Raw genomic sequence first — 25079 nt, forward strand, 5'->3', positions numbered from 1 at the left:
GTGCCATATGTTGCTTTAACACATTCAGCGGTTCCACATCCTGTGTAGGGGGTGAGGCTCAGCTGACTGTTCAGGTGCAGGATCTGTTTGTTCTGTAGTTTGTGCATGACACATATTGGGAATCAATGTATTCCACTTGCTGCCATGCTTTTGGCATTGGGGGTAGCTGCTCATCCATTCTACATGTGATATCTCCTGGTATGATGATATGGACTATTGTCAGTGGGAGGTGGGTATGTACATATGGGCCTGTCTGTCAGGATGTCGGCATTGTCAATCAGGTACAGTTGGCCCTGACTCTGGACATATATGGGTGTACATTGCTATTTATGACATAGCTGAAGGAGGTGTCATGATTCAGTCTGGACTCCTTCTCAGCTACTCTTTACAAAACACCAACGAACATGAGCACTAATCCCTGTTATACTCTTTTACACACTTAACACCCTACTGAACCTTTGTGATCAGGCTACAGAGTATTTCATCATAATATCCTGGCATGTTGTTAAATAAATTTGTTAGAGTCAGACTGTAAAAATCATTGAGTTATTCAAACACAATGTCAATCAATAACAAACAATAATGCAGGAAAGCTCAGATATCACTAATGTACATTAGGAGGCAAAAAACCATACACAAAGTTTGTATAGAATTTTGACTGTTTTATTGACCAAAACACATTGGTTATATACATTTCATTATCAGTTTTGCCCACCTTACTGGTGTGGTCAGTGACAGGGTCTTTACATCATAGTTATTCATAAAAACTGCTGATCTTGTGTTTTTCAAAAAGTCCTTTTCCCATGAGAAAGTTGCAGCCTTGCAGACAGCTGGTCAGTCACGATGACCTCCTGAGGATGTAGCCAATTCAAGGTACTCTGATTAGTTCAAATACAATAGATGTAAGTCTTCCTTAAAGCCTTCTTTTGTTTCTCTTGTCCCCAGCTGCGCACTATCAGAGATAGTGTGCACAAGGCTACTTCCCTGGTGGAGGCAGGAAGGAAGACTTACATGCAAACAGATTTATTATTTTCCAACTTTCCAAAATAATCTTTACTTGAAAGACATGAGCCAGACTGCATCTGCAAGCTGCCAAGGTCAAATTTCTGATTACACTGCAGCTTGTGCTTCAAGTAATAACATGCAGGTTTATTTCTTATTTTATACTAGCAAGACAGAATTAAATGCATTACCTAACTTTTATGAATTTAAGTACATTTATTCCTAACCAAAGCACACATTTTTCTATATATTTGATCACACAATTCATATATGTTTGAATGATTAAATGCACATCTTCCTAAGCAGCACACATTGTAAATATATTTTTCTAGGTAGAATGTATGTAAATATATTTTCTAAGCAGTATGTAAATATATTTTCTAAGCAGTATGTAAATATATTTTCTAAGCAGCATGTAGATTTTTCTAACATTCTCCCTCCTTTTAATGCATTTAATACTATATGAAACATAAACAGTGTTAGTTCATTTCTTAGCCTTTTCCTTTCATGGACTTTCAGCTAAGTAAGTCATTTGTTTTATATTTCAGATAGACTTTCACTCGGTATCAATAAGTTCAATTCTATATCCTGGTACATAGTTTCAGTCACTGATACATCAACTAAGTCCTTAACTAATTTTTTCACACAGGGTATCCCGCAGCAGACACATGCTCCAATTATGAGCAGCACCACACAAATTGCAATCAGAATGTTCATAAGGACCGACCCCCACCCCCCAAACAGATTCTGGAAAAAGTTCGTCAGTGGGTTTGGGCCTGGTTCTGTCATTGCTGACACCTGCTGAATTACCTCTAGGTGGTCATTGATTTCATGTTGGTTGTCTGGTATGTACGCACAGCATTCTTCTTTGATAAGCGCGCACGTACCACCTCTCGCCGCTAGGGTGAAGTCGAGAGCCATTCGGTTTTGTAATACAACTGTTCTCATTGCATTCATCTCATCAGTCACAAGTTCAAGAGCAGAAAAAGTCGCATTGCTCATTACTTCGAGAAGTTTCGACAATTTTCTCAATTCCCAAATCGATTTGACTGCTCCATAGGCTGGGAATATTCCGGCCCAGGATATAACACTGTCACTCAAGTCCATATGGGTCAATTTTTCTTTGTCCTTCACAGACGAATGATCCTTCCAGCTTGCTTCGATCTTACCCACTGGATTAGTAGGTTTTCTGACTGTATTTTCAGTTCGGTGAGTCACATCTCTCACATTACGTATCTTACCCAGAGGCAATTCTGCAGTATGTCTTATGGCTGGAACCAGATAACCCAAAAAACAACTGCCGGACCAATTCTCAGGTAACCATTTATAGGCCTTTTTCCCACAAACAAAATAACAATTTTCTACTTTTGTACTGATGCTTGGGTTAACCCTGAATGAAACATTTTCTTATCTATAACAGAGAATTGTCTATATATTTCAGGAGATTTTTGCACATTTCTCAATGTTGTTTTCATCAAGCTTAAATATGAATCATAATTGCTGCAACTAGTACCTTGGTCTATAGGTTTTATATAACATTTGTAAGACACAGTTATGTTACAGTTACTCCAACCAACCTGGAGTGTATCATTTTAACAAAACAAACAATTCCTTTCTGAGTAACAGGCAAATGTAATGCCACTTTGTCTTGTGATCTCACAGTACCAGTGTCAAATAACAGGTTTTCCCAAGTTGCATTTATTCCCAAGGGGACAGCAGACATCAAAAGTCCTCCATATGCTGTGGGTATTGCAGTACAGACCCAGCAATTTGAAATGTTCATAGTCTCTACATAAACTCGCTTCATAGCCAGGTATGTGTTAAAGTTTGGGTGCCAGTCTGTGGCCAGTCCTTCATCACGTTTTATTAATTTCACTTCTGTAGTTATATGCAAGAAAAACCATAACAACAAAAGGTTACTACAAACATAGTTATTAAGTGTATGATCAGTAGGCCAGTGAACCAGTGTCTCTGGGGTTGTTTCACATTTTTATTCATTCTGCCTCTGGCCATTCTGATCCTGTGGTATGTCTAAACTAAATTTCTTAACAGGTTTGCAATGGGTTAAATGAACCCAAGATGATCTCTCAGCGATTTTCACTGCGGTGGGTGTTGCCAGCAGTACCTGGTACGGACCTTCCCACCTTGGACTCGCCCAGTTCTTTCTCTTTATGATTTTCAGCCAAATCCAGGACCCCGGGGTCAGCACGGCTTCTGGTTTCGTTTCTTGTTTATCTGGAAAAGAGTTCAACTGCAAAACAGTCTTATTTGTTAAAAACTTTTTCATATAACTAGCTAATGAGTCATCGGCCTCCAGCTCTGCAGGCATGAGGGCCTTCCATTGTGGCACACAATATGCCCTTCAAACACTATTTCAAAGGGGTCAGGCCCTTTACATTTGGAACAGTTCTCATGCTCAGCAGTGCTAAAGGCAGACAGCAAATCCAAGTCTTTTGAGTCTCACTCATCAATTTTCTCAGCTTGTTTTCAATATTCCATTGTATCTTTCCACCAGTCCTGCTGACTGAGGGTGATAAGCACAATGGTTTTCAAAGAAATCCCAAAAATCTCCCAAGCTGCTGTATCGTTTGGTTAACGAAATGTGTCCCATTGTCACTATAGATTCTTTCCGGTATGCCAAATCTAGGAATGATTTCTTTCACTAGGGCCTTTGCCACTGTTGCTGCATCCGGATTTCTAGTTGGAAAAGCTTCTACCCATTTTGAAAACATATCTATGATTACTAAACAGTACTTTTTCCCTTCACATTTGTTCAGTTCTATGAAATCCATACAAATAGTATGGAGCGGATAGGGTGGTGTTGGAAAACTCCCTCGCTTTGGTTTAAATGCTCCCTGTGCATGATGTTTGCTACAAATATGACATGTTGCACAAAATTTTTGTGTATAATTCGTAAATCCATATGTTTGGAATGTTCTGTTAACTAACTGTACCATCCCCTGTTGAGACATGGCTCTGCCCATGGCTCAACAAAGCTGCATATCTAAATAAATTAGATGGTAATATGGGCTTCTCCTCTTTGGAGATGTACAGTCCCTCTTTAAGGATTGCTCCTCGTTTTATCCACTTTTGCTTTTCGCTTTTGTAGCTAATGTCTGCATTGTTTTTAACATTTCTAAATCTAAAGTCTCAGAAGGTTGTAGTTCTTCATTTAAAAGCACAGTTTCTGGGTCTGAGGCAGCTTGCAGCTGCATCAGCCCGAGCATTCCTTTGAAATTCTGTCTTGTTGTTTTGTATGGGCTGCACATTTACAGATAGCTATTCTAGTGGGTAACTGAATAGAATCTAACAGGTTTAGAATTAATTGCATGATTAATCGGTTTGCCAGTAGATGTTATCATTCCCCTGTTTTTCCATTGTTGTGCAAAGACATGCACTGTAGAGAAAGCATACTGACTGTCAGTATATATGTTAACACATTTGCCTTTCGCTAGAGTGCAAGCACGTCAAAGCTATCAATTCTGCTGCTTGAGCTGACAGGTTATGTTGCAGGGGTTGTGCTTCTATGATTTCGTCATCAGTCACTACTGCATAGCCCACTAGGTTCTTCCCTGTAGGACCTCGTCTACAGGACCCATCCACAAAAAATGTCACCTCTGCGTCAGCTAAAGGTATGTCAGTAAGATCTTGTCTGGGTGTGGTTATTTGTTCCATTTCCTGTAGGCAGCTGTGCGGTATGCCATCCACAGGAATTGGAAGTACGTTGACGGATTTAATGTTGTACAACGTTCAATTGTCATATGGGGTTGACTCAATAGTATGGTCATGCAAGAAAGATGTCTGGCAGGGGATAAAAATGCTATTTTTTCCTGCAGCAAAATTATTGCAACTGCATGAGGTACTCTCAACGTGAGAGGATGAAACAACACCACTGAGGCTGAAGCTTGCACTGCCATAGCTGCTGCGACTACTGCTTGTACGCAGGGTGGTAATGATCGTGCCACCGGGTCTAACTGTGATGAATAATAAGCTATGGGCGTTGCTTGCCGCCATGTTGTTGCGTCAGTACTGGCGTCATATATCCCGCATACAATCTACAGTTTGGAAAAATCTCTTATGGTAATTGGAAGCCCTAAAACTAATGATGAAACTATCAGTTTTTTAGTCTGCAAAAGGCTGCCTCTGCTTCCGAGTCCAGTGTAGTGTTTCTTGTGCTGCCATTGGTTTTAAATATTAAATCAGCCAATGGAGCCGTTTCTAAAGCATAATTCGTATCCAACTCGACAAAATTAGTCGTTCCCAAGAAAGACATCATTTCTTTCTTGGTAGTTGGTCTGGGTGCTTGTAAAATAGCTGTTTTTCGTTCTTCATCTAATGTTCTGCCTTCTTTGGATATCACATATCCCAGGTATTTAACCTGTTCTTTCCAAAGTTGCAATTTATGTTTATTCACTTTATGCCCTTGCTCAGCTAAGAATTTCAGTAATGCTATTGTGTCTTCCCTACACTGTTGCTGGGTAGGAGCTGCAAGCAAGATGTCATCTACATAAAGTAGTACTTGGCTGCCCTGGTGGAGAGAACCGCCAGGTTGCTAGCCATCTCTTGTCGAATATTGTTGGACTTTCACTATATCCCTGTGGTAGTCGGTGTACGATACCTTTTGCCCTGAAATGTAAATGCAAACCAATGCTGGCTGTCAGGGTGGATAGGTATTGAGAAAAATGCATTGCTAATATCTACCACGGTGAAATATTTCTGTTGCGGCTTCAAATCATTTAACAAAGTATGTGGGTCTGGCACCGTAGGTGCTCTTGGTATCACTGCATCATTTACAGCTTGTAAATCTTGCACCATCCGCCATTCCCCGTTTGCTTTTTTTACAGGAAATAGAGGAGTATTACATGGTGAATCTAAAGATTCCACCAGTATCCCTTCCTTGAGTAATGCCATTATAATAGGTTTGATTCCCTGTTCTGCATCCTTGCTCAAAGGATATTGTCTTTTTCTTGGTCTAAAGGCTGATTTTGGTGTAATAATTACTGGCCCTGCTGTACGAATAAGTCCTACATCTGATTTTCCTGTTGACCAAAGAACATTTGGTATTTCACTCAAAGCTTTTTCTTCTTCTTCTATCAAGAACGCCATTCAGCTGTCTTCACTCTGTTGTAAGTGTACAGCTGGGTGCTATGCTAACCAATTCAGTTTCTGTTTTGTACTCCTAAGTCCGATAACTCTGAGTCAGTTAGTCTCTCCCATCCTGTCACTTTGTCACCCAAGTCTACCCACCTAACGTTCTTGTTTTTAGTTAGGCTAACGTGTGGTAGTTTATTGGATTTGTACAATTCCAAAACTCCTGAGGTAATGAACAACTCACCACACTGTTGCCCTCAGTGTCCCAATATAGGGTCCGTAATATCAGTCTATTTGCAGGATTCCTGAACAACTTTTGTTCGTATTCCTTATCAGGTCCTGGTGTGCTACAGTAATATAGGGTACAATGTAATAAATGTTGCTGGTCAGTATCGAGGGGAGGCACCTTGCTGGTGGCTACATTCATCAGCTCCTCGGTCACTGCCCCTGGTCCGGTTGTAACCAGATCCTGGCTGTACCAATAATAAGCCTCCCCCTCCGACCGTACTACAAAGGTGTCAGTTTGTCTCTGTGCCTCCATACCGTTCATGGTAGGGACTACTGCTATGCCAAAAGTTGCATAAGGTCTCTTCCTAATAGGTTCATGGGGCATTTGGCAGAAAGTACTATTTTACTTCTCTGGGTCATGCCCGAGACTGGATCAGTTATTGCTATATCATGGGAAAGTGGTTCCCTGTACAACTGTCCGTTTGCTGCTTTCACTAATATGAAATCAGGTGACTCAGAGTGTTCGGTAACTTTGAACGATGTATCAAAGGTCGTGATGCTCCTGAGTCACACAAAAATTTGATTTCTCCCCCTTCTACCAGAAGTGTAACTGCGGGTTTCATGTCTGCTAAATAGAGCTCTAAGCTCAGTAGTGCCAGATCTAAAACTTCACTTTCCCCAACTTCTACATCCAGTTGCATGTCATCTGCTTCTTCTAAGGTATTTACATCATCCCCTGCTCATTAGTCTCTTCTGAAGACTGCTGAGCAGCATAACTGTCATATAGTCAATCCTCATCTTCCTTATCCTTTTTTCCGCAGGTGCCTTGCTCCTGCAATCCCTTGCCAAATGTCCCTTCTTACCGGGATTGAAGGATTCACCATTTTTGTTTCTGCTCTCATAAATTTCTGAGTTTTGGCCAGAGCGTTTGTTACGCTGAATATTTTGTTTGCCCTTTTTGGCTGCTTGTACTACAAAACTTCCGCACCGTCTTCAGCTGTGAAGACCTGCGTTTTTTTCTTTTACTGTTAAAATGTTTTCAGCGTGTCTAGCATATTCTAACAAGGCTTGAAGCCTACTTGTTCGGTGATCTATCATGTGCTTCGTGATGAAGCTATTGACAGGGGCAATACAACCTTTCAAAAATGCATTCTTCAATTGTTGTTCATATGAACTATCATTTTTTTGATTTTCAGGAACAGGCATGCCACTATGGTTATTAAAACATTCTAACAATCTTCCATAGTATGCATCCACAGTTTCATTATCTTGTTGTACACACTGGTTAATGCAAGTCCAGTCTGCCCTAGGTTTCCATTTTCAGTGATGCGGTCTGTAAGACCCTTCAATCTAGTATCTAGTTCTGCGTCACTATGTAGGAGTGGCCTGTGTTGTGCGTCACGAGCATTCCAGGTGCCACAAATCATGTGCCAGTCTGGACCTAAAATTTGTCTAACTACTCTTTCTACCTCTTCCCCATTTAAGTGGTAACTTAATCTCATACCCTGTAAATCCTGTAAAAATTTCTCAAAGTTAATTTTTGGATGGGGAATTCCTTCTGTAGCTTTTCGGATGTCTTCCGTGTCCATGGTCTATACACTAAGAGAGTTGAGGCCTGGCCCTCCTGTCCTGCCTGCGGGTTTGGTACTTCTATTAATGGACAGATTTCCTCACCCTCATCTAATAAATTCCCGCTTGGTTGAATATCTACAAGTGTTTGGCGTGTTCGGGATCTAGTCCCGATAGGTTCTCTTACAAACGGTTGTCTTAATGTCCCTGTTGTCTCTGGGTAACGTGGAGGGGGGTCAGCCCGCCCTCCCGCTTCATATTCTGAGTAAGGCATCGGTGGGCGTGGTAGGGGAGGGACCGATGCTACTACTACATTATTATCCTCTTTGTCTAAAAATAATGCCTTTGCATTTTTATTTTTCTGTTCCCTTCGGTTTGCTTCCTCAATCCACCTGTGTGCTTGAGGAACACCCAACTGTCGTTGTTTTTTTGCCTGACCTTCTGCGTCAGATTTTAACTGTCTCAAAAGTTTTATTAATGCCATTTTATCCAATTTACCATCAAAGTCATACTTATTAACCCATGTTGCAAAATATCTCACATTATCTGCTCTCTGTAATTGCATATATTTTGCATCTTCTGTTAGGGGCGGGTCACGTGACCCTTTAGTGCACTCGTTTCCCATGTCTCTGAAAGAAAAAAGAAGAGAGAGAGAGAGAGAGAGAGAGAGAGAGAAAAGAGAGAAAAAAACAACAACAAAACTGTTACGTAACCCTTTCTCTTGTACCACGTGGTATCTCTATTCCCCGTATTCACAGTAGTGTCTAGAATGACTGTTTACTTTGTTTTGCTTTATTTCCTGATCTATGACTCAAGATACAATACTTCGACTACCTCTCTCCCTGCTATCACAAACCTTAGCAATAGCACAGTGTAATCTGGTCCCCGATCTAAAACAAAAACAAAGAGAGGAATTCTGCTTACCCGAGCCTCCTCCTTATGTTTGATAGGCTTTTTAGGACCCAGTTTTCCGCTTTTCGGCCACAGATCAGACAAGTGGACAGCCTCTTTGGACACGACAATTCAGTCGGAGGTCTTTCCTTCTTCTGCGCAGACTTCAATACCACCTATATATTCTGACCTGTAGCTTACCAAGGGAATTCCGGCACGATTAGGACCAAGATGTTAAATAAATTTGTTAGAGTCAGACTGTAAAAATCATTGAGTTATTCAAACACAATGTCAATCAATAACAAACAATAATGCAGGAAAGCTCAGATATCACTAATGTACATTAGGAGGCAAAAAACCATACACAAAGTTTGTATAGAATTTTGACTGTTTTATTGACCAAAACACATTGGTTATATACATTTCATTATCAGTTTTGCCCACCTTACTGGTGTGGTCAGTGACAGGGTCTTTACATCATAGTTATTCATAAAACTGCTGATCTTGTGTTTTCAAAAGTCCTTTTCCCATGAGAAAGTTGCAGCCTTGCAGACAGCTGGTCAGTCACGATGACCTCCTGAGGATGTAGCCAATTCAAGGTACTCTGATTAGTTCAAATACAATAGATGTAAGTCTTCCTTAAAGCCTTCTTTTGTTTCTCTTGTCCCCAGCTGCGCACTATCAGAGATAGTGCGCACAAGGCTACTTCCCTGGTGGAGGCAGGAAGGAAGACTTACATGCAAACAGATTTATTATTTTCCAACTTTCCAAAATAATCTTTACTTGAAAGACATGAGCCAGACTGCATCTGCAAGCTGCCAAGGTCAAATTTCTGATTACACTGCAGCTTGTGCTTCAAGTAATAACATGCAGGTTTATTTCTTATTTTATACTAGCAAGACAGAATTAAATGCATTACCTAACTTTTATGAATTTAAGTACATTTATTCCTAACCAAAGCACACATTTTTCTATATATTTGATCACACAATTCATATATGTTTGAATGATTAAATGCACATCTTCCTAAGCAGCACACATTGTAAATATATTTTTCTAGGTAGAATGTATGTAAATATATTTTCTAAGCAGTATGTAAATATATTTTCTAAGCAGTATGTAAATATATTTTCTAAGCAGCATGTAGATTTTTTCTAACACATGTCCAGGGGTCGGTTTCGTGTGTACTCTCCAGTCCAGCTGGTGAATATTGTGATACTGACACAATGTCACATCTGCCTCAAGTACACAGACAGCCCTCTCCTCCTCCCGACAAACTCAGATATATGTGTGAGATGCACCTATATAGACATACAGGGTGCTGAACTCTCTCAATCCATGAGTGACACAGTCTATCAGGTGGTGAAGGTAACCACACACACCACATATCAGTCTCACATATCCTCTAGCGACAGCACTCAAACCACATTATCACACATAGACATACTCGGATGCTGTAAATGAACTCTGCCTAAGCAGCAGAGACCTCCAAAGCAGACACACACACAACTGCTACCCCACTACAATACCCACATATCACATAGTTCACAATGTCAGTGTGCCACACAGTCACTGCCCTTCGGGCTAAACAACACACTTAATACACTTGTAATAGGCGACACTTATTGTCAGACACACTGACGTACCACTCACCAGCCCAAACAAGGGAATAGTCACTTTGGGCTGTCTGTCGGGTGCCAGGATCTGCCACATAACACATGCAGTCAGGTCACTCCAAAGCAAGTACAGGCCTGGCACCATCATTGTCCATGTCGGTGCGTAAAACCTCAGACGTTACTCCCTAGACCACATGACATGATTCATGGAGGAACACTCTGATCATGTAGCCCAGGCCAGTATGACCCTGACCTTGTCTAGCATCTTACACCCTCCAATTATGATGTCACAGTATACAGACAAACATATCACGTTTAACAGTTGCCTAACAAATTTGTTTCATTCATAGGGGATACAGTGTCTGTCAGCCTGTGGTGACATGCTCAACATGCCACATAGCTTCACTATAGACAGCTTGCACCTGTCACCCTTGGACTTTCAAATGTTGACTAAGGCTCTTGCTACCACCATAGTGCCTTTTTTAAGCGGGGCTCAAAAGACAAACCCACCTCCATAGACATTACAGGTTAAATGAAACTAAGGGTAATGCTACTCAACACCAGATGTGTTATCCTCATATTGCAGCCACTCAGGGCTCTCCTCAGTATGGAGGATAGCGATATCTGTGCACTAACAGACGCCTGGTTCAGGCTCACTTATGCACACCAGCACTACCAGGTTATGTTTCATACCATGCTTTCTGACAACAAGACTTGGAACAGACAACACAACTAGGGGGAGTATCCATATACATCACAGATACACACACCTTCAGGTTAGTAGCACTGCACAAAGCATCACAGACCATACATATACAACTACCATTGTGCAAAACTGCCTTTCAGTTTGTTGCCTGCTACAGACCACCCTCCCAAACTCTGGAACCACACTCTGCTTTCATAGGAACTATAGAGAATATGAAGGTCTCCACAAACACAATTATATTGGGTGACTTCATATACACAAATATTGACTGGGGATACTACTCAAGCCCCAAAACCCTCACCCAACAGTCGCTACAATTTGTAGACGCATATGCTATGGCACAACCAGTCAGCACAGCCACAAGGGGGAATAGATATTGGACCAGATCATCACCAACATGGCGACTCTATGTTCCACACCAGCGATATACCCTTCATTGGTAAGGTCAGAATATACATGTATCTCACTGGACATACATATACCCTCCACACACCCATCCTGGGTAATCTTGGTGAACTTCTCATGAGCCAATGTCTCACTTCACCAAAGCAAGGTGGTATCCTTCAGAGACCCTGAGACAGTGACAAATACGGCTCACACTGCTGAATCCTTTACATACACATTCTATGGACACCTAGTGGACTGCATGGATTGTGCTATCCCAAATAACAACAGGACTCACTCCTCCAATGGCAGGGGACTTGTCTGGTAGACCCCAGCCATCAATAAGCTGTACAGCATCAGGAGGAAGCTACTACATGATAGAGCACAATCCCAGACTGGGAAGGCATCTGTGATCTGTACTCGCAGACAGCTACGATCACTCATGAACATTTCTAAGGGCTGCTTCTACCGGACAATTGCACCAGACACATAGGACTATCACACGGCCTTCTTCAGTTATGTCAGGAACCTGGGTGGACACTCACTGATATGCTGTGAGTTACTGCATACTGACTAAACTTACCCTGAACCCACTGGCATTGCCAACATCCTGGTAAACAGGTTCAGTACAGATGTCTCCCCCCCATCCCCCCTAAGGAGCAACTATCTATTCCAACAGAGTATATCCTCCCTGACATCACGCAGCAACAGGTGAGTGCTGCCCTCCCCAAAGCATACATCACAGTATCAATGGGACCAGATGGTGTCCCGGCCTACATCTTACACGAGCTACATGACAGACGTAACCCTCACATTACATCACTGTTCAATATCGGAGTTACTACAGGATATGTACCCAAGAAATAGCATACAGTGACAGTGGTCCCACTCCACAGAGTTGGTGCCACAACGGACCACAGACAATATTGCCCTATAAGCCTAACTAGCCTGTTCTGCAAAGCTATGGAGCGTATTGTCATGGGACTCATACACATAGACATCAAGAACCTACAGACACTGTGTCCTACACATTTCAGCGTTGTTGTGGGCAGATCTTGCCTCTTGAACCTGTTTGTATTCTTTAAATGGTTAGCAGGTCCATCAACATAGGGATGGTTGTCCACACAGCCTACCTGAACCTTGCTAAACACTTCAACACAATAACCCACTGTGCCATTATGCATAGGCTCACCAGCATCGATATGGACACATATCTCACACGATGGATTGCTACCTGGATCAGGGATAGCACCCATATGGTCAGAATTGCAGGTGCCATGTCTGACTATACACCAGTTACATGTGGCATCCCACACGGCTCGGTCCTGGGACCTCTCTTGTTCAGTATATATTTGTCTGACGTACAGGCTACCACAGGGGGAATATGGCTGAACATGTTCACACTTGACTGCAAACTGGGTGCCATGATCAACTCTCCAGTTGCCACATGCATGCTCAAACAGGGACTCACAGAGATGGATGACTGGTGCCTGAGCCATGGCCTACAGCTAAATGCCATTAGTTGCATAGTCATCCCCTTTGGGAATAAAAACATGCCCACACATTACCACATAGGTAGTACTCCATTACATACGGTAGGAGTTGTTAGGGGTTTGGGGACATGACTTGTTTGTGCTGTCGCCTTTGACATTCACATTGCCAAAGTGGTTGGACACACCTTCTATATGGGCCACCTTATCCCATATGGTTTCACATCTAGATAGAGTGAGGTCATTGTACCCCTATACTCATCACAACCATGTTTGGTTACAATGCCACATTTGGGTTGTACCTTACCCGACACCTGCAGCAACTGTACTGGCCACAGAAGTTCCTCACCAAGCAGATCTAGGGACTCACACGGATGCCCTGCACAGTTCGGATGCAGTAACTCAAGCTCTACTCAGTCGCTTACCACCTACTCGGATATGATGTGTGCCTGTTGTTTACAGATATACCCAACCCAGAATTACTGGACACGCTCCACCTCAGGATATCCGACTCCCTTGGAGCTGCACACTCCAGGGACGTATACCTCAGCACAGATGTTAATAGGACATGCTGGAGGGACAGATTCTTATTCCAGAGGCTCCACTCACTCCAGATTGTAATCCCAGTTTCACATAGGCAGAGCCACCCACTGACCACCTACAGGAGACATCTTGACGACTGTATGGGTGATCGTATGTTTACCCCCAGGATATCTTCTGTGTCCCTGCTAGACAGAGGCTCACTAGCCTAAACAAACATGGGCTATCTTGTGTGACCTACTATTCACACACACAGTGTAGTAATCTGACAGGGTTGCGAATGCCAAACATACTCTGGCTAGGCTTGTACATGCCCTAGGGCAGATAGCCTAGTATTGACCTCTGAACCTATGCTAATGTTCAGGATGCACAATGTTTATTGCTGATACTGTTTGCAGGTCTTTATCATCTTTGCTTTACCAGTTTCTATGAACAACTTTGGTATCTGCAGAACATATTTGATTATGACAGGGTTCCACTATATTATAGATGTATCTGTTGTCATATAACTGTGTGCACAGGGTGGATTGCTGGATAGTGACAGGTTCCTGGGTTAACACATGCAACTGCCAGATATGCGTGGCCCACTGCTGTACTCAGACATGACCTAAGTGTGTGAGCTTGCCCATTTCAGGCTTTCCATGTTTTGTTGCCTGACATTTGTCTCATTTATTCAAGTGTGTGAGCATGCCCAGTGTGACCTTTCAGTATGTTGCTATCTGAGGTCCACTACATTTGTTGATGTGTGTGAACATGACCAATATTAACATTTATACTGTGTGTGTTGGAAGTCATGTTCTTTTCTTACTGCAGGACTCACTTTTGTGTCATAACTCAACAGGGATTATGCTGTGCCTGCAGGGTTTCCATGAGATACTTTGCATAGACTTATCAACATTCCTTCATACACGCTGACCACTGCAGTACTGTCATGGTTTAGTGGTTCAGTACTTTGACTATAGTGCATAGTACCCTGGGTTCGAGGCCCATCACTGCTTTATATTTTCATACTGAGCAGACCAGACTGCTTAAGGGCCAGTTAAGCAAATATGACCATGTTGGCTTTTATTCAGCTATGCCCTACTTAGACCAGGCTTGTCCAACATTGCTCAATATTCACCAACATTGCTGGACGTTGCCCAATATTACTCAACATTGACCACAGTTGTGCTAGTTGGTGTGTGCGATTTTGTTTGCATATACTACATGGTGGTAAATGCTGTTTAGCACTGCTTTATATTGCTTAACACATGGCAATCATGCCTTAGGTGGTGCTGCAGGGCTGCCTATGTCGGATGCACATACTACACTCCCTGTACATGTTTGAAAGCAGGTAGTGTCAACTTAGGCATCCCTTTTACTATATGTGCGAGTCGGAGAGAGGTATCATTTCCAGAGTTTCTACTGAGCCAGTGTATGTGCTATGCATTGCCTCTTTTCCAAAGCCAAAGCATACTGGGCATGCCTCCTTCTGCCTACTGGGGCAGGCTCAGGTTGTTCCTCCTCCGAGTCATGCTCTGCCTGTGATGGCCTTGGCAATGGTGGGGGGCTGTTTGGCCCAGGCTTATGCTGGTCCTGCTTCAGCTGTTTTCGCAGGATCATATTATGTAGCATAGCACATACCATGACAATTTGGGTACATGTAGTTGGTGAGTACTGCAAGGCTCCACCAGATGTATCCAGGCACCGGAACTGTGACTTGAGCAGCCCAAACACACGCTCTATTACATTACGTGTTTGTGCGTGTGCCTCATTATGGCATTCCTGTTCAGGTGTGTGTGCGTTTCTGATGGGTGTCATCAGCCACGGCTCCAGTGCATAGCCAGCATCCCCCACTAGGTGACCATGTGGTATGTCCCCATTGGCAAATGTCTGGTACAGCTGCGTCAGATGCCAGATATGGGAATCATGGTAGCTTCCAGGGCAACCTGCACACACATTCAGTATTATGCCCTGGGCATCACACATGACCTGGCAGTTGATGGAGGGGAAGCCCTTGCAGTTGAAGTAGACCCTACCCTGCTCGCCAGCTGGTGCTTTGATGCATATGTGCGTGCAGTCTATTGCACCCACTACCTCAGGGTATTCTGCTATTTGCTGGAAGAGATGCATATTGCTGGCCAATACCTCACGGGAATTGGGGAAATATACATGATCACCGACATGTGCTGACATGGCATCCAGGAACTGGTGCAGTACCCTGGATGCTGATGCCTGTGATATCCCCATCATATCACCAGTTGGTCTCTGGAAGGTAACCTGTTGCTAATATTCTTAGGCCAACACATACCTTGGTTTCCACAGGAATGGGTTCCCCTCTGTTGGTTCTGTGTGTGAGGCATGGCCTGCACAGCTCAACAATTTGCTGCAGGAGGTCTCTGTCCATTCTATAGTGCTCCACTGTCTCCAGCTCATGTAGCCCCTGGTAGGTTACCCTGGGCCTGTACACTCTTCTCCGTCTCCTCACTGTGGGTTGTCCAGCAGCATTTGCATTGTCACCACCCTCAGCATGTTGCATATGTCGCCTTATAACAGCAATGGCAGCTCTAACAATTCTTTGTCTCAGTAAAGCTTTTTCAGTTTTCACTTCTATTAGCTTACTGCAGTGTCTGTTGTGAGAAACATAATGGACTGTTGTTTGTAGAGTTTTAAGTGCTAGGCTGGGCTGGGCTAGTGTACTGCCTGTGTAATTGCCTGATTCTGATTGTTTTCACCTGCTAGCTCTGCTAGTATTCCCTGGTAGCTTCCTACTATTTGTTGTGCTTCCTTTTTCCTTTCTGTTTCCTCAGGGGGGAGCGCCGTGCACACAAGCGCAAAGAGACGCACACCAGCTAACACGCGCTTACACAGACTAAAACTTGCTTATTCGGGTTAAAGTGCGTGCACACCATCACAAACGCGCTTACAACTCTTTAATCAGCCTTATACATGCTTACTCCGGCTTAAACGCACACTCTCACGCTTACACGCATGCACTCTGTCTTACTCGGGTTTACAGGTGCGCACATGCACGCATACAAGCTCAGCAAGAAACTTTGGTGTTATCCACGGCATACACCTTCCATTTCTTGCCTTTCCCTAGCCTACCTGTTGACACACCTCTTTCCATGATGTGAAAATGACAGCTGACACATGCCACTCTGCTCCAATGAGCTTCACTTCTTTCCTACATACCTCCCTCGTGATGTCACCTATCTTCTACTCTATTACTTCCCTTATCCTACTCCTACATTCCACTGACTGTGCTCATTTGCTATGTAACTTGCGATTCACTATCCTAACCCTCATTTACATAGGATTGCCTACTAATGCTTGGTTACATCTCTTAGACTGAGCTTCCCCCCTTAGCAACCTCTTCTCGGTGGCCATGTTGTCTTCAGCCCGCCATTCCCTTGCATTGTACATTAACAATTTAAATAAGATCCACATTTGTGGGTTTTAATATTTAGTTTTCTAGGTTTTAGAGCGCAGCCCGTTTGCGAGGCGCTGCACTATGCTTAAACATCGGAAATCGGAGAAAAAAAAAAAAATTTTTTTTCATATTGCATCAGGAAACATTTCCAATGGCCGTATATTTGGCCATTGGCATGCTTCCTGCACTGGATGCAACCTTTATTTGGAGCTGTCACGGCTCCGTTTTGCTATTTGCAGAACGGTACTCAGTTGTCAACTGAATACATTTCTGCAAATAACACTGCTCTTACTCGGACAGGTTTGGGTTTCCTGAATCACAAATCTACCTCATTTGCATGCCTTTCATCTGCAATTGAGGTAATTTGCATATCCCAGCCCTGTCCATGTAAGAGCTGTTTTAGGAGCTCTCTTGCACGCCCCTGCAGGCTGTTCCTGGATTTCTCGTCAGACATGATGGCTGCATGGAGTCTTACTCTACTCTTAGACTCCGTGCAAGCCATCATGAATCCGGCCCACACTCTACACCACCAGTGTATACAAGCGGGGAAATTTTAACAAACCTACAAAATGAGAAGGGCTGCAGCAGGAAACATAGAACAACATGTGCAAGAGGCTGACGGTGGTGAGGATGTGAATGTTGATGATTAACCCACAGTTAGGAGACGGAGAAGAGTGTACAGACCCGGGGTAACCTACCAGTGGCTACATGAGCTGGAGATAGTGGAGTGCTATAGGGTGGACAGAGACCTCCTACAGCAAATTGTTGAGCTGTGCAGGCCACACCTGACACACCAAACTGACCAAAGGGAAGCCATCCCAGTGGATATCAAGGTATGTGTAGGCCTAGGAATACTAGCCACAGATACCTCCCAAAGCTCAACTGGGGATATCATGGGGATCTCACAGGCATCAGCATCAAGAGTATTCCAACAGTTCTTGGATGCCTTGTCAGCACATGCCAGTGAGCACATATATTTCCTCAACACCTGTGAGGTGTTGGCCAACAATATGCATCTCTTCCACCAAATAGCAGAATACCCCGAGGTAGTGGGTGCTATAGACTGCACGCACATATGCATCAAAGCACCACCCAGTGATCAGGGTAGGGCCTACATCAACTGTAGGGGCATCCCCTCCATCAACTGCCAGGTCGTATGTGATGCCCAGGGCATTATAATGTATATGTGTGCTGGCTGCCCTGGAAGCTACGACGATTATCACATATGGCATCTGACGCAGCTGTACCAGAGATTTGCCAATGGGGACATCCCCTACGGTCACCTAGTGGGGAATGCTGGTTACACACTGGAGCTGTGGCTGATGACACCCATCAGAAATGCACACACATCTGAACAAGAACACCACACCTACACAATATGATCGTGTGGAGACAGCTGCAGCAGGAACAGCATGGGGCAGGGCCACACAGCACCCCACCAAGGCCAAGGCCTGTACAGGCACAGAGTGACTCGGAGGAGGAACAACCTGAGCCTGCCCTATTAGGCAGATGGCCAGTATGCTGAGGCTGCGGCAAAGAGACAGCACATAGCACATACACTGACACAGTAGGGACCCAGGGAATGACACCTCTCTCTGACTTGCACATACAGTAAAAGGGATGCCAAACATGACACTACCTGTGCTCAACCATGTATAGGGAGTGTACTATGTGCATCCAACATAGGCAGCCCTCCAGCACCATCCACAAGTCTGGCACACCCTCAAGGTAAGTCACTCAACCTACCAATTGTCAAATGGAGTAGAATGCGTCATTACCTGTATCTATGGTATGGATATGAGCATACAAGGGAATTGGGTGGCTGAACGTTATGGCAGCAGACAGTAGACACCCACAGTGGCACCATGACATCTGTATGACATACTGGAGTCACCATAGTAGCAAGTACTACACAGGGTGACAAAACCCACTGCAGGAAATGTGTTGAGTGACATGTGTGTCCATATGGCCCACACATGCAAGTCAGGGTGGTTCACATACCCAACAACAGTCTCAGCCAGCAGGACAGGTGTAGACAAACCCAAACAGAGCCTGTGCTATGGCCCCTGAATGATGGCTATGGTTAACTCCCCCAGGCCTACACAGATAGACTACATTAGGCAGGCAGTGGGATGTTAGTTCTGAAGGGTAGGAAGTCAGACAATAATATGTAGGACAACCAAAGCCATGATCTGTAGTACACTGGTATGCCTCTAGTCAGCATGATAGTTAACAATATAGAATGAAATGGAGTACCTAAAATACCAGTACAGTCATAGCAAATGTGTACAAGTGTCAGGTGTGCCACCCCCATCTTACATAGTAATGTAATAACAGTCAGGTGTGCCCCCGCAATCCTGTGTAGAACTGTAAAAATAGACAGGTATGCCCCCCTATGTAGTAATGTAATAACAGTCAGGTATGCCCCCCATCCTGTGTAGAAATGTAGAAATAGTCGGCTGAGCCCCCCCCCCATCCTATGCAGAAATGTAGGAACAGTCAATGCCAAATGCTTGATGGATACCCTGCAGAAACAGCATGCCACCTGTCAGTGTACAAAACCAAGGTCAGCACTGCAGTACAAATTACCTGGACTCGATCCACACATTAAATACAGAAGGCCATACTGGGCATGCTCACACACTTAGAGAAATGAAGGCAATATCAGTCAACAACATACTGAAAGGTCATACTGGGCATGCTCACACACTTAAACATGAGGGTCATATCTGCAAACACCAGTGGACCAGACATATCTGGCAGTTGCAGTTGTTAGTGCAGACACTCATCAGTATGCACCATGCATACTTTGCACACATAGTCAATAGGAATACAGACATATATGTAATGACAACACACTATAATAAGCCAAAGGTAGATATACATAGATGTGTGGAAGAGGGTGACTGTGACAAGGAGCCATCCAGGCCTGTCCCACCCAGCACACAGCCAAATGGCCCCAACCACATGAGGTTCAGATGTCACTCACTGCAGATACTAGCCACCAGTATCTGTCAGCATTGCAGACTATTGGTGCATGTGCCAGCTGTGAAACATGATTGTACAAGGAAGTAGTCATCTAGCAGCTGTATACATGCACCTGTAAAATATGACCCTGCGTGTGCCTGCAAGTTGCGTGTCAAGCTCTAGATGAATGGGTTATGGCCCATGTACACACACTGCCCTCCCCATAGCCCTACTATGACAAGCCTGCTGAGGTCATCCACTGCAAAATACACCCTTGGCAGAGGTGCAGCCCAGTAATCTCCGTGGCATGTACCATAACTTTGTACTGTTGTAGTGTGATACAATAGTTAGGTAGGAGCTCAAATCCCAGAGATGGCAACTGTGTATCTGTCTGTGTAGACAGCAATGCTTTTTAGGGTAGTCACACTCCCTACAATTCAAATGCTCATTTTTGGTAAGGCTGCTGATGTCATCCACCTAGAAATACACCTCTGGGAAGCTGTAGCACATTAATCTCCATAGTGAGTCCTGTAACTGCATACTGTTGCAGTAGGACAAATTAATTAGGTTGTAATCCCAGACTTTCAAATGTGTGCATGCCTGTCTGTGTAGAGAACAATGCTTTTTAGGGTAGTCACACTCCCAACAATTCAAATGCTCATCTTTGGCAAGGCTGCTGATGCCATCCGCCTAGAAATACACCTCTGGGAAAAATACAGCCCAGTAATCTCCGTAGCACATCCTGTAACAGCATACTGCTGTAGTATGATATAGAATTCTGGTAGGGCTCTATACCCACACATGTGGGTTGTGGATGTTTTGTGTGTTTCAGTGTCTGTGTAGGAAGCAATGCATTTTAGGCTAGTCACATTCAGTACATTTCAAATGCCCTACTTTGGCAATCCTGCTGATGTCATTCATTGTGAAATACACCTTTGGGGAAAGAGTTCTCCAGTAATCCACATGCATCCTATAACAGCTCCATGCTGTAGTGTGATATAGACCTCTATTAGGGGTTCTGTACCCACACATGTCGGTTGCGGATGTTTTGTGTGTGTGTGTGTGTGTGTGTGTGTGTGTGTGTGTGTGTGTGTGTGTGTGTGTGTGTGTGTGTGTGTGTGTGTGCACATGTGTGTGTGTGTGTGTGTGTGTGTGTGTGTGTGTGTGTGTGTGTGTGTGTGTGTGTGTGTGTGTGTGTGTGTCACTGTCTGCATAGGGAGCAATGTATTTTAGCCTAGACACACTCACTACAATTCGAATGTCCTACTTTGCCAATCCTGCCGATGTCATCCAAAGTGATATACACCTTTGGGGAAGAAGTACCCCAGTAATCTCTGTGGTGCGTACTATAACTGCATAGTGCTGTAATGTAATAAACTAGTAAGGTTGGGGTTCTACTCACAGACATGACAGGTGTGTATGTTTGTAACTCGTATCCTGTGTGAAGGTGGGCGTGATTGTGTGATAGCTGGGCCCAATGTGGGGTGGATTTTGCAAATTTCTTATATGGTGGCCCTAGTATATATCACAATGTCCACCATACAGGGATAACAGATGTGAAATAGTCGAGAGGCTGGGGTGCAAATCCATACTCATACATGACATCAAGGCCAGGCAATCACAGTTAGCAACCCCAGTATTACCCAGAGCACACTCTCAACCCATGTCTCATACACACACACACACACACACACACACACACACACACACACACACACACACACACACACCTAAGCAACAGCCAATATGAGGGTAGTACACTGCATATTGGCCACTGAGAGTAACTATGGAGTGATTGCAGTGGGCTACAAAGGGCATGGCACCCTGTCCATCTGTCCAACAGGCACATATATGCAGACAGTGCACCTTCTCCATGTTCTCCACTGGACACCTGCAACACCTGTGGTGCCATCACATGTGAGTACAAAGGACATACCATGCCTGAAAACATGCCCTGTATGGGACAGATGACACTCTTACTAGGGAATGCTATCAATGTAGGTGCAGGGTAAACCTGCGGTCCATTACCAGTTCCCAACACAGGTGGTCAAGACTGGCACATCTGATGATAATCTGTGTACACAACATGGGCCAGACACCCCAGGTACAGTTCCACATGTCACTGTACATGCATGTGGGAGGTGTGCACATCCCAGACATCGTCCATATCATGGACCAAGGAACACATACATGGCAAGCGATGCACAGCATTGGTCACACACAATAGTCACCCAGGTGACTGGATGGAGGATACAATACCCACCTGTGTGGGCAAATGCAGAAACTACAGCCGGAGCCACAGTGTAGACCATGTCACGTGGCCTGATGCCAAGGTATACCCATCACCTAGCCTTGTATAGCCATCTGGCACAGTTGGCACCACACATCCAAGCAGAAATGCACCCATGCATGACAGTACTGCCACCCAGTGTGCTTGTGTGTGTGTTGTATCATGCGTATGATCACATCCACGCTCACTACAACCCCCATTGGCATACTGAAGCAATGCTGTTTGATGTCAGACACCTCATACCCTTTGTCCATATCACCTCTGTATGACCCCTGTGGTGCATGTGATACCTGCACAGTAAACTACAACTCAGATGGTGTAGGGGTATGTTGCTGTGATTGTAGTGCACAGGATCCTGGGTTCGAGAATAGGAAGTGATGACTTTAGGAGTTGGGTGGGTAGCCTAATGGTTAAGATGTTTGCCTTACAAACACAAGGTGCAGGGTTTGAGTCTCATGGGGCTCAGGGATATTAACCTAAAATGGTTATTTGAAAGAAAGCATCTATCAGATTCAAGGCATTGTTCCCCTCAATATGGTACCTATAAACGTGGGGCATGCAAGCAGTGTTCCTTTATCATGAATGATAGTTCTTTTTATCTTCCATCTAGAAAATTTAGATTTGACGCTGACCGATATTACAATTGCGGAGCAAAAGGAGTGGTGTATTTAGGATTATGCACAGAATGTTGCAGTTTCTACATAGGGAAGACTGAGAGACCCCTTAGAAAAAGAATTTATGAACATCAATATGACATTACAAAAAAGAAGGACACTAATGCTTTTTTAAACATCTTGCTTCTTGCCCTAACATGAAACTTAAGTTTATGGTTCTTGAACAGGTGACCTAGGATGCCAGAGGAGGTGACCGGGAAGCCCGCCTTGAATATAAAGAACTTTTATGGCAGCTTAGACTTAATGCTGCAAAATCCCCTGGTCTCAATGAGGCCATTAATATATCCAGTGTACTAAAGCTGAGAAGGGCTAGGCTATGATTTTCTTGTTACAATTAGTAAATGTATTTTATCTTACATATTTGTGATTTTTTTATGCACACATTTGTACATCATTTTTAAATGATTTTTAAATGATTTTTTAGTGTTTTCACTATTTGAACTTTTATTCTGCATTTTCATATGCATACTTTTCACTCACTGAGTTCAGTTACTAATTAACTGCCTTCTTAAGTGGATGTTTGTTGAACTAATTAAGTACCATGTGTTCAGATGCTTAAGTATTTAAACTTTTCAGTCACACTACTTTTTATCTTGAGAAAGCCAGGTATTTGCCTGGTGAAAGCGCTTGATTTATTGACCTGTTTGTTGTTCAATAAAGCTGCACAGGCATTGATGTGCTACTCTCACCTGCTGATGACATTTGTCTGCTGGTACCAGGTCTCTCTTGAGACTGGCCAGGACCACGTGCATGTGGCCTGCTGTGGTGTGGACAGCACACCCCCCGCACTGCAGGGGCTGCTACTGCCACTACGGGAGCCCCTTGGTGTCCTAGCATGAACACGTTGACTGCCAGCTGTTTGTGTTGCTGGTGTGGCAGTCCATGTCCATGTACTGCCCGGTCCCAAAGGGGGGTACAGCTGTATGAGCACCCCACAATCACACGTGCATACATGGCCACACACACAAACACACAGATGCACACATGCATCATACATGCATCTACCTTCCACCACTTCACTAGAGTGACCCTGCAGGCAAACTAGCTAACCACCAAGATGCACACACACATGCATACAGGTGAGGTTGCACAATGATCTTACACACAGTCCTCCTATTACCCATCTGCCAACATGCAGAACATATGGTACAGAACAGCATGCAGTTCAGTTATAGTCCATCCATGCTAGCAACAGTATACATGTATGCGATGCATGTGCTGTGACAAGGTGATGCCCCTTTCCCTGGATACCACTGCACCCATGTACACAGTATTGCTGTGCACCAGTTCTGCACCCTGCCATGTACTGTGCACCACAACTCACAGGTGTACAACCCATTGCAGAATGTGTGTCAGTTATATCAGCTTTACTTCTCACAGCCTCTATGTATTTCAGCAACACATACCTGGAATGATATGTGGACTATTGTCATTGGTGAATGCCTGATGCCTGATTTACAGCTGTCAACATCAACAGACCATGTATGACCACTGCAGAAATGCTTACATTGACAACCATCAGAGCATACCATGGCTATGGGGCATGTACACACCTTTATTGATTTTATATACACATCCTTGATCTGCCATGGGACCACAGCACTGCATATCTTAGCAGTACACAAGCCCAGTATGTAACATATGTCCTGTACTTTCACGTGCAGTGTCTACAGATTGTGTTAAGTGTGCAGCTGCTAACCACAATGCATATACACCATGTGGGCATATGTGTGCACACTCTTATCATGACAGTTTATCACACCTCTTGTGTGTATTATAGCAGTCACTGCTCATGGCAGGGGTATACCAATGTGGGCCTTTTGCAATTGCCAGTGTATGTTCAATCTACCGTACACATGCCCCCCTATTCTGTATGATTGCAAGGTCTGCTCATGTGCACATCCCATGGTGGTCACACAATGCCATCACTATTGCAGTGTGGGTAGGGTTATGGCTGCCACAGGTCCTGAACCTGACTATATGCAGATAGAGCCATTCCTACCATCATTAGGATCCCTGCTGCAGTGCACTGGTGTGTCATGCTGAGACCCTCCCCTCGGCTTTTATGCAGATGCATGACAGGTAAGCCCTACACATTTGTGTCACCTTGCAGTGTCCCATACACTGAACACCACATGTTGCAGCCTAGACCCAGCTGATAATGTGGACTGCTGTAATGCCTTATGCCATAGTGTATCTCTGCAGCAGTTGGAATTGTC

This window comes from Protopterus annectens, chromosome 12.part0 (assembly GCF_019279795.1).
Source record: "Protopterus annectens isolate FY-2018-M chromosome 12.part0, PAN1.0, whole genome shotgun sequence".
NCBI classification, from domain to species: domain Eukaryota; kingdom Metazoa; phylum Chordata; order Ceratodontiformes; family Protopteridae; genus Protopterus; species Protopterus annectens.